This window comes from Pseudophryne corroboree, chromosome 8 (genome assembly GCF_028390025.1).
Source record: "Pseudophryne corroboree isolate aPseCor3 chromosome 8, aPseCor3.hap2, whole genome shotgun sequence".
Classification (NCBI taxonomy): Eukaryota; Metazoa; Chordata; class Amphibia; order Anura; family Myobatrachidae; genus Pseudophryne; species Pseudophryne corroboree.
Window position 1 is genome coordinate 414,286,590 of NC_086451.1, and position 12,787 is coordinate 414,299,376.

At 44.9% G+C, this 12,787-nt stretch overlaps 1 protein-coding gene across 2 annotated transcripts in view; it reads right to left on the reverse strand.

Moving 5' to 3' along the window:
• The window catches only part of RASGRP4 (RAS guanyl releasing protein 4), a 138,450-nt gene that overhangs the window by 41,291 nt on the left and 84,372 nt on the right, over positions 1-12,787 (reverse strand). The gene's annotated exons all lie outside the window — the stretch shown is intronic.

A 12,787-nucleotide genomic window follows, 5' to 3' on the forward strand; every position in this document is an offset into this window, starting at 1 on the left:
TGGGTGTTTCTGGGCGGAAACTGGCCGTTTTATGGGTGTGTGCGAAAAAACGCTACCGTTTCTGGGAAAAACGCGGGAGTGGCTGGAGAAACGGAGGAGTGTCTGGCCGAACGCTGGGAGTGTTTGTGACGTCAAACCAGGAACGAAACTGACTGAACTGATCGCAGTTGCCGAGTAAGTGTGGAGCTACTCAGAAACTGCTAAGAAGTGTCTATTTGCAATTCTGCTAATCTTTCGTTCGCAATTTTGATAAGCTAAGATTCACTCCCAGTAGGCGGCGGCTTAGCGTGTGCAAAGCTGCTAATAGCAACTTGCGAGCTAACAACTTGGAATGAGGGCCATTGCTCGTTTGCGAGTTACTCTAATGTGTGGCCAGCTTAAGGATGGTGCAGAGCACTAGGATAGTCTGCGGATTGTGAATTGCGCAGAACAGTGGAGGCACGCATATGTGACCATGCAGATCTGTGTGATACCACCACTCCCAGCACCTTGTGAGACAGGATAGCGGAGGGATGAGGAGATAAGTCTTTGCTCAGTTGCAGACTGGGACAAAGATATATGCCTGATAAAGCCATATTATTATCAGTGCGGAGTCTGGGACAGTACAAATAGGTGAGTGTCTCCTGGATACTGGCCCTCATTTAGGTTGGATCGCAACTAGTGATCCACCTGCAAAAACTAGTAAGATGTAGCGGGCGCATGCGCAGGTCCCGTCCTAGGCGGAAACAGATGGTTGCGGGGACAGCGTCTGGGAAACGGAGGCGGCGGCAGATGAACGGGGGCGTGGTGTGGGCGTGATCAGGGATGCTGCGTGACATCACATGCAGCTGCTGCGATCACAAAGATGGCGGCAGGCCTCCTGCAGTCGCAGCCAGGCTGCGCCGACAGGAGGCACCAACAAATTCTGCGATCATGCTGAAATTGCGGTGCGACCGCAATTTAAGCATGGTTGCAGGGGGGGGGAGGCGTCGGGTAGCATGCTGGGCGGCATTGCCCTGCAATGTGCGGCCCCCAGTATGCGATCAAAAGGATTGCAAATTCTGCTAATAAGCGGAATTTGCAATCCTTACTGAATGAGGTCCACTATGCGGTGTTTTTACTAAAGTGTGTTTTTTTTTCAGAATTGGAGATGCTGCCCTTAGCAACCAATCAGATTCTATATATTTTCTTCTAGAAACAGCTAGATAGATGTCAAGTAGAATCTGATTGGTTTCTATGAGCAACATCCCTGCTTCTAAAAAAAAACTCCCACTTTAGTGAATTTATTCCTGAGAGAGAATGAACAAATTTGGTGTACAATCCCACTTTTTGTTATTTTGAGTGGACTGATGCAAAAGCAACAACCACAAAGCATTTTTAATTGGTGTCAACATTTGCTATTAGTTTGCATTCTTAACTGTTTCGCTCCACATATAGGGCCAAATTCAGGTGTGGTTGTTCTTGCTGCTGCTATGTTTTGCCATACGCAACTACAACTATATACCAATATGGGCAGAAGCTAACCTGAGCATAGGGACGCCCACTGCTGTTGCCTCATTTCCATCCAACAGCGTATAACTGGTGATACATCAGGACCATCGTTGCAAATTGGGTCAGAGTCTGAGTGCCTCCGTAGACGCTGGCTTCTGCACTGTGATAGGAGCCGGGTTGCAGCACATTATGATATAGTGCAGCACCCGGCTCCTGCCACGGAGCAGGAGCCGGCACTTTGGTGTCACCCCTCGGAGGGTAACACCCGGGTGTGGACCGCACCCACCTTGTGACGCCACTGGGTCACTCACATATGAGCCTCCTCCTTCAAATTATGTGGCCCCTTAGCAACTAAAGTCCTTATGTCCCCCATCGTGTGCCAAATAAAATAGTGATCCCTCACTTAATGCAATAAATTTTCTAGTTTATAAAATGTAGGCCTTGTCGGGCTACCGTATTTCCTCCTACACATAGAGATATATATGTATCGTTGTTTCCTGCATTCATAAACACATACACGCATCGTTGTGACAATATTAGTACAGATTATACTCTACATGTCTCTCACACTCACTATTAGTACAGATTATACTCAGCATATATCTCACACTCACTATTAGTACAGATTATACTCTGCATATCTCTCACACTCACTATTAGTATAGATTATAATCTACATGTCTCTCACAGTCACTATTAGTACAGATTATACTCAGCATATCTCTCACACTCACTATTAGTATAGATTATACTCTGCATATCTCTCACAGTCACTATTACTATAGATTATACTCTGCATATCTCTCACAGTCACTATTAGTATAGATTATACTCTGCATATCTCTCACAGTCACTATTAGAACAGATTATAATCTATGTATCTCTCACAGTCACTATTAGTATAGATTATACTCTACATGTCTCTCACAGTCACTATTAATATAGATTATACTCTACATGTCTCTCACACTCACTATTAGTACAGATTATACTCTGCATATCTCTCACACTCACTATTAGTACAGTTTATACTCTGCATATCTCTCACACTCACTATTAGTACAGTTTATACTCTGCATATCTCTCACAGTCACTATTAGTATAGATTATAATATGCGTATCTCTCACACTCACTATTAGTATAGATTATACTCTACATGTCTCTCACAGTCACTATTAGTATAGAATATACTCTACATGTCTCTCACAGTCACTATTAGTATAGATTATACTCTGCATATCTCTCACAGTCACTATTAGTATAGATTATACTCTGCATATCTCTCACAGTCACTATTAGTACAGATTATAATCTACGTATCTCTCACAGTCACTATTAGTATAGATTATACTCTGCATATCTCTCACAGTCACTATTAGTACAGATTATAATCTACGTATCTCTCAGTCACTATTAGTATAGATTATAATCTACATGTCTCTCACAGTCACTATTAGTATAGAATATACTCTACATGTCTCTCACAGTCACTATTAGTATAGATTATACTCTGCATATCTCTCACAGTCACTATTAGTATAGATTATACTCTGCATATCTCTCACAGTCACTATTAGTATAGATTATACTCTGCATATCTCTCACAGTCACTATTAGTACAGATTATAATATACGTATCTCTCACAGTCACTATTAGTATAGATTATACTCTGCATATCTCTCACAGTCACTATTAGTACAGATTATAATCTACGTATCTCTCAGTCACTATTAGTATAGATTATACTCTACATGTCTCTCACAGTCACTATTAGTATAGATTATACTCTACATGTCTCTCATAGTCACTATTAATATAGATTATACTCTACATGTCTCTCACACTCACTATTAGTATAGATTATACTCTGCATATCTCTCACACTCACTATTAGTACAGTTTATACTCTGCATATCTCTCACAGTCACTATTAGTACAGATTATACTCTGCATATCTCTCACACTCACTATTAGTACAGTTTATACTCTGCATATCTCTCACAGTCACTATTAGTATAGATTATAATATGCGTATCTCTCACACTCACTATTAGTATAGATTATACTCTACATGTCTCTCACAGTCACTATTAGTATAGAATATACTCTACATGTCTCTCACAGTCACTATTAGTATAGATTATACTTTACATGTCTCTCACAGTCAGATTATACTATGCGTATCTCTCACACTCACTATTAGTACAGATTATACTCTGCGTATCTCTCACAGTCACTATTAGTACAGATTATACTCTGCATATCTTTCACACTCACTATTAGTACAGATTATACTCTGCGTATCTCTCACACTCATTATTAGTACAGATTATACTCTGCGTATCTCTCACAGTCACTATTAGTACAGGTTATACTCTGCATATCTCTCACAGTCACTATTAGTATAGATTACAATCTACATATCTCTCACACTCACTATTAGTACAGATTATACTCTGCATATCTCTCACACTCACTATTAGTACAGATTATACTCTGCATATCTCTCACACTCATTATTAGTACAGATTATACTCTGCGTATCTCTCACAGTCACTATTAGTACATGTTATACTCTGCATATCTCTCACACTCACTATTAGTATAGATTATAATCTGTATATCTCTCACAGTCACTGGAAATATAGATCATACTCTGTATATCAATTGCAGTCACTATTAGTACAGATTATACTCTGCGTATCTCTCACAGTCACTATTAGTACAGATTATACTCTGCATATCTCTCGCAGTCACTATTAGTATAGATTATACTCTGTGTATCTCTCACAGTCAAAGATTATACTCTGCGTAGCACTCACAGTCACTATTAGTACAAATTATATTCTGCGGATCTCTCACAGTTACTATTAGTATAGATTAAACTCTGCGTATCTCTCACCATAGGCAAACGCAGGGAGGGGGGGGGTTCCAGTTGCCCAGAAAACCCCTCCCATTGGCAAGTGGCAAATTATGACAACAGTAGCAATGGTATATAATACAATTACTAGAACTGCCGCCGCATCATGCACATGCCCAGTGGTAGCAGCTTTTTCTAACAAGTTTCCTGTGTGTGTGGTTCTGAGCCCTCATTCAGTGCACTGGACCAAAGAGTAGCTACCAGAAAGAAGAGACAGGAACCTTACCATGAGGTGGGAGCAGGGCTGCCAAGAGAAATCCTGGGCCCGGTACAGTAACTTCCCGGTGCACCCCCCCTGCAGGGTGTGTGACCACAACCTGTTAGTTGCATGGCTGCACCACTTTGGGACAGAGGTGTAACTAGGGTTTTTGGAGCCCAGGGCAAGATTAATAATGCCCCCCCCCCCCCCTCTACAAAGGAAAGTATGTGCACACACCACCGGCGCGCACTGAAAAAATGGCCATGGGGGCTTGGACACTGAAAATGGGAAGTGCCAACATGACATGCCAGCTGTTTCATGTCATACTGGTAACATTCTTTTCAATTCTACATGCACCTTACCATCATCATTTCCTGCACAAATAGGTGTCACTGTATATAAAGATGTCAGGTGTGTATGTAGGATGTAGGTGCAGTGGTTGAAGTGTAATTTTTGAAGTGGGTGTATAGAAAAGTGAAGGGTGCAATTATGTGCGCGCCGAAGGCGCACGCGCTCAGGAAAAGGAGGCGTGGACACTCAAAAGGGGGCATGTCCTTCAGTGCTATAATTTCACATTATAGCACACAGAATGAGCCGAAATTCACATTATAGCACAGAGAATGAGCCAAAATTCACATTATAGCACACGATATGAGCCGAAAATTCACATTATAGCACACATAATTAACCGAAATTCACATTATAGCACACAGAATGAGCTGAAATTTACATTATAGCACACAGAATGAGCTGAAATTTACATTATAGCACAAAGAATGAGCTGATTTACATTATAGCACACAGAATGAGCTGAAATTCACATTATAGCACACAGAATGAGCTGAAATTTACATTATAGCACAAAGAATGAGCTGATTTACATTATAGCACACAGAATGAGCTGAAATTCACATTATAGCACACAGAATGAGCCGAAATTTACATTATAGCACAAAGAATGAGCTGAAATTCACATTATAGCACACAGAATGAGCCGAAATTTACATTATAGCACACAGAATGAACCGAAAATTCAAAGGGAAAGTGACAGCAGGGACATAGGGACAGGGAGAGTGACAGAGAGAGGAGTGGGGAGGTAGGCAGGGGGGGCATAATGTTTGGGGAGGGAGGCAGGGGGGGAGTAATGTGTGGGGAGGGAGGCAGGGGGGTGTAATGGGTGGGGAGAGAGGCAGGGGGTGTAATGTGTGGGGAGAGAGGCAGGGGGGTGTAATGTGTGGGGAGGACGGAGATGTTGGGGCTGCACTACATCACTACATCCCCCCCATATGCTGAACTATATCACTACACTATATCCCCCTAACTATACAATCCACTACACTAAATCACTGCAGTACACTACAGAGTAATATTAGAATTATCCCTGTAGAATAACTTCCCAGCTCCTCTGTCCTGTGGAGCTCCAAAAGGGTAGAACGAGGGGATCTGGTCAAGATCCCGGCAGTCGGGATGCCGGCTGTCAAAATTGCGATGCCGGAATCCCAACATTTGTCAGAATGTTGGCGCCGTCATCCCGATCACATTTGGGCAAGGGGAGGGGCAGGGGGAGTTTAGGTTTAGGATGTGGGGGGAGGGTTAGGCTGCGGGAATGAGTGGTTTCATATAGGCTGCGAGGAGGGGGGTTTAGGCTGCGGGAAAGGGGGGGGTAGGTATTCTATACAGTGGGATGCCGCGGTCGGCATTCTGACCACCAGCATTTCAGCCCCAACCCAGAATGAGGGCGCAAGGAGGACTGAGTAGAAGGAGGGGGAACAAATTAGAATTGGGGTGACAAGATGGAGGAGAAGGAACAGGAGGGATCAGTTTAGAATAGAGTGGCAGGTTAGAGGGGAGGAGGGTGGCACTGTAGAGGGGATGAAGGAGTGAGTCTAACTCCTAATCGCTATCCCTCTGGTGAACATTCTCCTTAGCAGACAGACAGAAGGCAGCGTCCCCTCATAGAGCAAAGAACTCAGGGTCGCTCACTTGCTGGTGACACCACCTCCAGCATTATACACCGGGGCCGGGGAGAGCTGCGACACCATGAGGAACGGGCTCCTTCCTCTCCTGGCAGCTGCTATGACGCTGTCATGGCAACCGTAGTGCGCCAGATGACCACGTTCCCGGGGAGAAACCAGTGTGTGTGTGTGTGTGGGGAGGGGGGTGTTACCTCCGTTTTTTTTTTTGTCCCCTCGCCCCCTCCCCTCCCGCAGCCATCTGTCCCCTCGCCGCCTGCAGCCCCCACAAGACATGTCTTTATTTGCAGGTGCCGGAAAGCAGCACAGCCGCTGCGCTCCTGCATGACTGACACACACGGAGCTGTGTCAGGCCAGCTCCCTACAGCAGCACTTAATGTCCTCCTATTCTGCCTGATGCCGTGCTCCCGTGCGGAGCAGAGGGTGAGGGAAGGAGGGAGATCACACTCTAGTCTCCATGGTCTCCTCCCCTTCCTCTGCAGTTGGACAAGGAGGCTGATTGACAGCACAGGACAGCGCTGCTGAATGGTCAGAGCGCATCCTGATGGACCCAGCATTTTTTTTATTTTCGGGTCCCCACCATCGCTTATCGGGTGAAATACGCTTCGTTTTTGCGAACCCTGCTACCTGGACGGGGCGCCCCTCCCCCTCCCACCCTCTACCGAGTCTCCGCAGTGCCCAGATCACATGCCCCACTCGCTTTGCCTTAGTTACGCCTCTGCTTTGGGGGCATGTCTAGCAGATGAGAAGTACCCACTCACAGGAGCATGACATACCTCCCAGCAGTTGGGACACAAGTGTTCACTGTGTGTAATATGGGTGGGTGTAGTGTAATGTGCTACTGTGTGTAATATGGGGGGTGTAGTGTAATGTGCTACTGTGTGTAATATGGGGGGTGTAGTGTAATGTGCTACTACTGTGTGTAATATGGGGGGTGTAGTGTAATGTGCTACTACTGTGTGTAATATGGGTGGGTGTAGTGTAATGTGCTACTACTGTGTGTAATATGGGTGGGTGTAGTGTAATGTGCTACTACTGTGTGTAATATGGGTGGGTGTAGTGTAATGTGCTACTACTGTGTGTAATATGGGTGGGTGTAGTGTAATGTGCTACTACTGTGTGTAATATGGGTGGGTGTAGTGTAATGTGCTACTACTGTGTGTAATATGGGTGGGTGTAGTGTAATGTGCTACTACTGTGTGTAATATGGGGGGTGTAGTGTAATGTGCTACTACTGTGTGTAATATGGGGGGGTGTAGTGTAATGTGCTGCTGTGTGTAATATGGGGGGTGTAGTGTAATGTGCTGCTGTGTGTAATATGGGGGGTGTAGTGTAATGTGCTACTGTGTGTAATATGGGGGGTGTAGTGTAATGTGCTACTGTGTGTAATATGGGGGGTGTAATGTAATGTGCTACTGTGTGTAATATGGGGGGTGTAGTGTAATGTGCTACTGTGTGTAATATGGGGGGTGTAGTGTAATGTGCTACTGTGTGTAATATGGGGGGTGTAGTGTAATGTGCTACTACTGTGTGTAATATGGGTGGGTGTAGTGTAATGTGCTACTGCGTGTAATATGGGGGGGTGTAGTGTAATTTGCCAGTGTGTGTAATATGGGGGGTGTAGTGTAATGTGCTACTACTGTGTGTAATATGGGTGGGTGTAGTGTAATGTGCTACTGTGTGTAATATGGGTGGGTGTAGTGTAATTTGCCAGTGTGTGTAATATGGGGGGTGTAGTGTAATGTGCTACTACTGTGTGTAATATGGGTGGGTGTAGTGTAATGTGCTACTGCGTGTAATATGGGGGGGTGTAGTGTAATTTGCCAGTGTGTGTAATATGGGGGGTGTAGTGTAATGTGCTACTACTGTGTGTAATATGGGGGGTGTAGTGTAATGTGCTACTACTGTGTGTAATATGGGTGGGTGTAGTGTAATGTGCTACTGTGTGTAATATGGGTGGGTGTAGTGTAATGTGCTACTGCGTGTAATATGGGGGGGTGTAGTGTAATGTGCTACTGCGTGTAATATGGGGGGGTGTAGTGTAATTTGCCAGTGTGTGTAATATGGGGGGGGGGGGGCTGTGTAAAATGTAATGTAATGTGTTACTGTGGTAATATGGGGAGACATGGAGCTGTGGGTCTTGCTGAAGCGCTGCTGTCTATCATGGTGTGACACACACATACACACACACACTCTCACACACACACACACACACACACACACACACACACACACACACACACACACACAGTCTCTCTCAGGTATAGGGGCTCTACCTGGTGTAGTGTGTATAAGGGACTCTACCTGGGGTAATGTGTGTAAGGATACCTGGCGTAGGCTACCTGGCGTAGGCTACCTGGTGTAATGTGTGTAAGAGGCTACCTGGAGTAATGTGTGTAAGAGGCTAACTGGCATGATGTGCGTAAGAGGCTATCTGGCGTAGGCTACCTGGAGTAATGTGCGTAAGAGGCTACCTGGCGTGATGTGCATAAGAGGCTACCTGGCGTATGGTGTATACAAGGGGCTGTCAGGCGTAATGTGTATAAGGGGTACTAATGTGTGATGTAATGTGACAAATGTACACTACTGTGCAGGGTAATGTAATGTGAATTTTGTGGTCATACCACTTTCCCATGAAACCATGCCCCTATATTTTTGGGGGCGCGCCTTCGGCACGCAGTCCCTATTTTACGTGTGGGTGGGGGGCACCATTTCAATTTCTGCCACAGGGCACCAAAATGTCTACTTACGGCTCTGGCTGTGTATATAATGTAATGTATTCATCCGTCTCTTCTCACCAGTGTACAGTACACACTACCGTAATATATAGTGCACCTATTACAGTTGAGTATCCCTTATCCAAAATGCTTGGGACCAGAGGTATTTTGGATATGGGATTTTTCCGTATTGTGGAATAATTACATACCATAATGAGATATCATGGTGATGGGACCTAAATCTAAGCACAGAATGCATTTGTTACATATACACCTTACACACACAGCCTGAAGGTAATTTTAATCAATATTTTTTATAACTTTATGCATTAAACAAAGTGTGTATACATTCACACAATTCATTTATGTTTCATATACACCTTATACACACAGCCTGAAGGTCATTTAATACAATGTTTTTAATAACTTTGCGTATTAAACAAAGTTTGTGTACATTAAGCCATCAAAAAACAAAGGTTTCACTATCTCAGTCTCACTCAAAAAAGTCTGTATTTCGGAATATTCCGTATTTCGGAATATTTGGATATGGGATACTCAACCTGTATTACTCTAGTGTACCTATATTATTACTCTTTTTGTTTTTGGCTGGTTTTAGTACTATAGTTTTCATCAGGACACACCCCTGAGTGGCAATAAATCCCCTTATAGGTGGACCTAGACACGCCCTTTGGGTGGAGCATGACACCCCCCCTCCCCAACGGAAAGCGCTGCGTGTTCTGCTGCCACCTGTAATCTCCCTGAAACTAGTTTTCAAAAGTAGGCAAGTATGTCCTATGTGTGTGAGTCTGTGTGTGAGTCTCTGTGATAGGTACTGAGTATACAGGGGCCCATGTGCATTCTAGCATTCATTCTAGCACCCTGTACCTTTCAAAACAAGTGCAGTTCCTCTTTCCTGCCTGGGGTGTCGCTCTCTGCTCTGGTGCTTCTCAGCACATTCTAGTCTGTATTTTAGTGCTGTGATACAGAGCAGAGTGTTCTGAGAAGCACCAGAGCAGAGAGTGACACCCCTGTCAGGAAAGAGGAACTGCACGTGTTTTGAAAGGTGCAGGGTGCTAGAATGAACACTATATTATACTCTGCTCTCCGGAGTCCCACGTCGGCCCTGGGAAAGCGCCGCAGCGGGCATTTTCCTTGTGATTCGTGCATGCGCAGTAGAGAAATCCCTGGGAACATGGCGAGGGGCGTTATGTTCCAACAGACCTGCGGATGTGCTGTATACTTCTGCAGAGTGACAGAGTGTACCCACAACTGCACAGGGAGAGAAGAAGGGCCCTGAATGTAGACGGCACACAGGCCCACTCCTCTCTGAAGCCAGCTCTACAGTAAATTTGAGTAGGGACCTGGTTGTCAAAGGAGTTCTGTTCAGTGTTAGTTCAGTTTATTACAGTATTATAATAAAATAGTTCCTTCTGATTCTTACAGGACAGCAGGATACAATGGCCTCAGATAACTTAAGGAGCATAATAATAATACAATTTAATAAATTAACAAAATAGTGTACAGAGAGCGGCCTGTAAAGATTAGCTGTACGATTGATTTAAGTGGCTTTGGCATGCAGTAAAACCACACTAAGCGACTTTCTTGGGATGTCTGGGAAACTGTCAGTATTGAGGGTAATAGACCCAGGAGTCTGGCGATCTCCCGTAAGCCAGGCCAGGCAGAGAAGCGGTGGGCGGAACCAGCGTGTTAATGTTATTCGTACCATCAAGCTCCACCCACTGTGACGCTACAGCAATACATTTTGCATAATCACCCCTAAACCTACTGCATCATGGTGAAGCAATGTGTAGGGTGAGTAAAGTGTTGCATCAGAGCATAGGGCCTAATTCAGACCTGATTGCACTTTTGCAAATAGTCGCCGCCCAGCCAGAGTGAAAATCCGCCCCGTGCAAGTTTGCGTACGCCGTGCGAAAATCTTTGCAAACAACAGTCAGCTACAAATCCATTCACAACTCACTCACCATGGAATGATGTTTCCAGTCTGTGTGCAGCCCAGGACTTACTCCTACAGTGCAAAATAAACGGAGCTGATGTCGCACACCCGCCCTGAAGACGCTTGGGAACGCCTGCCACTCCCAGAAAACAGCTAGTTACCACCCCCCAAACGTCCGCTTCCTGTCATTCAATCTGCGTACGCAGGATTTTTTCACAGTTTGGGATCACGCCTGCGCATTACAATCCGTACACATGCGCAGTCATTCGATAACGGCCACTTTGCGATTTCGCACAATATCAATCAGGTCTGAATTAGGCCCATAATGCAATATTACAATTGCCGTGCGGAATGACTGTTCCCTGGCATGGCAACGCAAGAAGATTGTAGCACCAGGACTTAGCACTTTTGCGAGACAGTATTCAGTTCTGTGAAATGTTGATGCTGTGTAGCTCATTCCTAGACACGTTACATCCCTCTGCTTTATATTTGTAGATCTCAAGTAGAGATGAACTATTAAGTCGTCTTTTGGAGAGTGATGTCATCATTTACAACATTACTGAAGACCCTTGCTAAATCGATGAGGCTTCGTGAGCTGCATCAGGTTGGTGGATCTCTCATTCTGCATGAATTATCCCGTATAGAGGCATTTACTATACGATGGTTACAAATGGTCAATTCAGTGGCGCACAAACAATTGGTGAACGAAACATCTTTATCTGCACAAAGTATTGCATGTAACATGATATTCCCCTTTCGTCCAAAAGGAACACTGGGGTATAGAGGATCGGTATGGGATACCGGCGACAGCGGCATCCCGCCCTCCAGAGTGTCGGAAGTGGAGCAAGCACATCGCGGCTTCGCTTGCCACAGGTTCTATTCTCCCTGTATGGGTGTCGTGTACACCCACATAGGGAGAATCACCTACCTCGCCGGAATTCCGGCAGCGGGATTGCACCCCTGTCGGGACTACAGCGTTGGTATTGCGACCACCGGGATTCCGTCGGGCGGTATTTTAAATGCATACCGGGTATAGAAAGGCTTAGCTGGAGTCTGGACACTTTATATTTAGTGCTAGAATTCCAACTCCTCCCCACTTGTACTCTGCACTTATTTTAATTGCCCCCTTGGAGTCTGTCGCATTTTTTCATGCTGCCCTTTAAAAATAAAAATTGTTCTTAATTTCTATAATACATTTGCAGGTCTTACAGTGCCCTTTATTGTCCCAGTTTTTATGTATAAAAATCCCATGTTACATAATTTTCCTTTGGGGGGGTTGGCTGCGTAACAGCAGGTAGGTCACCGCAAATCACAGCTTGGGTGGCCACGGAGAGCCTCCGTAGCTCCTCTGAACCCCTAGAGGAGCCTGGAGGAAGTTACCATGTCACCTGAGGGGCCCAGTCACCTTTTATGCCATCTGTCTCTACAGAGCAGAAACCACATCCCTGTATTGTTTAAGAGCCTATCCCATGTTACTAGGAAATGATGAAGACGGGAACAAATTATATCTGAGACAGTGTCACACGCCATAGGCGGCGTTCACCGCGCTTAC